The sequence below is a fragment of the Carex rostrata genome, chromosome 9 (assembly GCF_964058835.1).
Source record: "Carex rostrata chromosome 9, lpCarRost1.2, whole genome shotgun sequence".
In the NCBI taxonomy this organism is placed as follows: Eukaryota; Viridiplantae; Streptophyta; class Magnoliopsida; order Poales; family Cyperaceae; genus Carex; species Carex rostrata.
The window spans coordinates 4,201,546-4,205,733 of NC_135926.1; the positions used below are offsets into that span (position 1 = coordinate 4,201,546).

The 4,188-nt window shown below is 40.1% G+C and overlaps 1 non-coding gene across 1 annotated transcript; it reads right to left on the reverse strand.

Moving 5' to 3' along the window:
• Positions 1–106, reverse strand: LOC144560045 (small nucleolar RNA R71). The gene has a single exon (XR_013513309.1). It is a non-coding gene; the product is annotated as a small nucleolar RNA R71 (small nucleolar RNA).
• Positions 107–4,188: the final 4,082 nt, after the last annotated feature.

Genomic DNA, 4,188 nt, shown 5'->3' on the forward strand with positions numbered 1-4,188 from the left:
AATACCGAAGCCGTATCACTTCATTTGCGCAAAAAGACAGAGAGACTCTTAGCGATGCATGGGAGCACTTCAAGAGTCTGGAGAGGGAGTGTCCACACCATGGACTGGAGAAATGGCTCAAGCTTCAAGCATTCTACGATGAATTAGAGCCCTATGTAAGACAAGCAATAGACTCGACCGCCGGAGGATCTTTGATCAACCAAACTGCTGATGACGTGGAAAAGACGAATAATGAAGTATGTTAGAGTCAAAATTATTCGACAGCTGGTAGAAACCCCAAAAATACATCGACCAGCAAGTCTGAACGAGGTACCAACACTGCTATTGACTCTAAGCTCGATGCCTTGTTCAAGTTAATCAATGACATTTCCAAAGGGAGTTGCAGCGGGTGTGGCATTGTTCAACACTTGTGGAGATGTTCATGATTTAGACAAGACGTGTCCTTTCTTCAAAGGATTGGAAGAGGAACATGTCAAGGCTATAAACCTCAAGCAAGGGAACCCGAATGCAAACACATATAACCAAGACATGAGGAATCAATCGAACTATTCCAATAGGAACAACCAAGGAGCTACAAATCTGCAAGGATATCAACCAAATTACAAGCCGAGTTGGCCACAACAACCTTACCAAGCATGGCAGTTCGATCAACCCCCTCGTAAGCTATACATTGAGTATGTCATGGACAAATTGTTTGAGAGACAAGGGAAGACAATAGATGAGATAAACACCAACATCCTTGCAATAGGAGAACACATGAGGATTTTAGAGAATCAAATGGTTCAAGTAAGAGAACGCAACCGGAGATCAACCCACGAGATTCAGCCCATTACATAGCGAACCTAAAAGAAGCGCTACATGGAGGCAACCCATGAGTTCTGTTAAGGGTAGAATTTACTAAACCAGAGCTGACACATAAATGATAAGAGTTGTAAAGTTAGAAAGAATTTACTAAACCAGAGCTAAAAGAAGCGCTACATGGAGGCAACCCATGAGAAAGAGTTTCATGGCTGATTCGAGCGTTATTGATGCACAACCACCATCACCCTCCTTCACCTACCGTGGCAGACCATCCTGCATGGTCTTTCCGTCCGATGTTCATCTAGAGCACTTCCTTACCCTTCTAGAACGTGAAGTTAAGGTCTCCAAAGGTCCTTGTTGTTACGCCAATGTATGAGAGTTAACATACAAGCTCAAGCATACGCCAATGTATTGGAGATTGACTTTAGAGTTCCTTGCAACAGTGCGAGAAGTGGATGGGAAGGTAAGTTTTAATCTCAATAATTCAACCCATACTCTTACTTCGAAGCAAGTCAATGATGCCTTAGGTTTGCGCCATGGGGAGCATGAGTCTCACGGCACCAATACCGAGAGAGATTAATTTTGGGAGAAGAACTCTCTCCAAGATGAAAGCGGGCAAAGGTGTAAACTCTCGTCATACATTTATGACATATCCTTGAGGTTTGCACACAATATCCTTACGAATTCTATATTCTCCACTGACAAGTTCAATTCGATGGTGAGCAATCGAGATATTTTCTTCCTCGCCCAAATGAGAGGACTTCAATCCCAATAAAAACCAAATTTAGGGTTCTTCATAATGGAACACCTAAAGGAGGTGGTATTGGAGACAAGTAAGGAGCTTGATATGTAGGCGCGTATGTCACCCTATTTGCCAAGTACTTGAAGGTGAACATATACAAAGAGAAGGTAAAAGGCAACCCCAACATCGGACTGACATATCTAATAGTGCAACGCCAACTTCTCACTGCATGGTATGAGAAGAGGATGAAAGCCCACATCTATGTACGAATGATAGATGCGTTGCTAGGGTTCGTGTGTTCGGAGTCCATTGTGCCGACTCCAAATAAAGGCACCAACACCACGGAGAGGACCCCAACAAAGGAACTAGAAGAAACTTGCCCTCCAATCATAGAGGACGAGCCAATCAAGGAACTGGAGGAGGAGCCTCAAACCGACCAGATTGTTACAAGAAGCATCTCGAGGGCTAGTGAAGAGAGGCGATGGAGATTAGAAAGGCGTATCCGATTCAAATGTAGAAGTGCACCATACGAGATGCCAACTTCGGTATTGGCCCTAGCGGAAATGGTGTTCATGGTGACCACACGAGACGGAGGAGAACCCGAGCAAAAAGCCCCAGTCCAGCCTGTTGTTTCTAGCAATAATCTTTTTCGTCTGTTTGATTCATTTGCAAAACATACAATTATTGAATTTTACGATTTCTTCTATTTTAGAGTTTATACAAGTTCAAGATAATTGGAATTGCAATATAGATTCCTTGAACTGAAGAAATCATAAATCATAAAGACATTTATCAAAAATTTAAATTGTAAAATTATAAACTTTGTAAAATGCTTTTGATGTTGTTTAAACAGGATACTAATAGGGTGGAAATCAATGCTAATAATATTTATAACCCTAATTATCCACTTTACAATCGATTTACAAGCACATAAACCTATCGTATAGTATAGATCGGGGTGTCAATCCGCAGGGATGATGTATTAAGAGATCTAGGTGCAACTCCAATACACCACTCCAATTGAAAGTCTTTGCAGCACCCTAGTAGTGTCTCCAAATGGTAAGAGAAGAGGTTAGTTGCTACCCTAATACAACACTCCAATTGAAGTTCTTAGCAGCACACTAGTAGTGTCCTAAGATGGCAACAAAAGAGGGTGGTTGCAACCCTAATACAACCCTTCAATTTAAGGTCTTTGCAACACACTCGTTGTGTCTCCAGGTAGTAAAATAGGAGGGTGGTTTCAACCCAAGTAGACCACTCCAATTGAAGGCCTTTATAGCACACTAGTAGTGTCTCCAAATGACAAGATAATAGAGACATTTACAACCCTAACACAACACTTCAATTGAAGGTGTTTGGAGCACACTCTACTAGTGTCTCCAGATGACAAGATAATACATTTACAACCCTAATACAACACTCCAATTAAAGGTATATGAAGGACTATAGTAGTGACTCTATATAGCAATATAATAGGGCATTTACAACCCTAATACAACATTCCAATTGAAGGTGTTTGGACCACACTAGCAGTGACTCTATATAACAAGACAATAGGGCATTTACAACCCTAATACAACACTCCAATTGAAGCTGTTTGGAGCACTCTAGTAGTGACTCTATATAGCAAGATAATATGACATTTACAACCCTAATACAACACTCCAGTTGAAGGTATATGCAGCACTCTAGTACTCTATATAGCAACATAATATGTTATTTACAACCCACATACAACACTCCAATTGAAGGTTTTGGAGCACACGAGTAGTGTTTCCATATGATAATATAATAGGACATTTACAACCCTAATACAACACTCCAATTAAAGGTGATTGGAGCACTCTAGTAGTGACTCTATATAGAAAGATAATCGGGCACTTACAACCCTAATACAACACTCCAATTAATGGTTTTTGTAGCATTCTAGTAATGGCTCTATATAGCAAGATAATAGGGCATTTACAAACCTAACACAACACTCCAATTGAAGATGTTTGGAGCACTCTAGTAGTGTCTCCATATGTCAAGACAATAGGGCATTTACAAGATTAATACAACACTCCAATTGAAGGTGTTTGGAGCACTCTAGTAGTATCTCCATATGGCAATATAATAGGGCATTTACAACCCTAATACAACACTCAAATTGAGGGTGTTTGGAGCCCTCTAGTAGTGACTCTATATAGCAAGATAATAGGTTATTTATAAACCCAACAAAACACTCCAATTGAGGGTGTTCGGAGCACTCTAGTGGTGACTCTATATAGCAAGATAATATGACATTTACAACCCTAATATAACACTCCAATTGATGGTGTTTATAGCACTCTAGTAGTGACTCCATAGATAGCAAGAAAATAAGGCATTTACAATCGTAATACGACACTCCAATTGAAGGTGTTTGGAGCACTCTAGTTGTGACTATATATAATAAGATAATAGGGCATTTACAACAGTGATACCACCCCAATTGATGGTGTTTCTAGCACTCTAGTAGTGACTCTATATAGCATGATAATAGCGCATTTACAACCCTAATACAACACTCCAATTGATGGTGTCTGTAGCATTCCTGTAGTGACTCTATATAGCAAGATAATAGGGCATTTACAACCCTATTAGTACACTATAATTAATGGAGT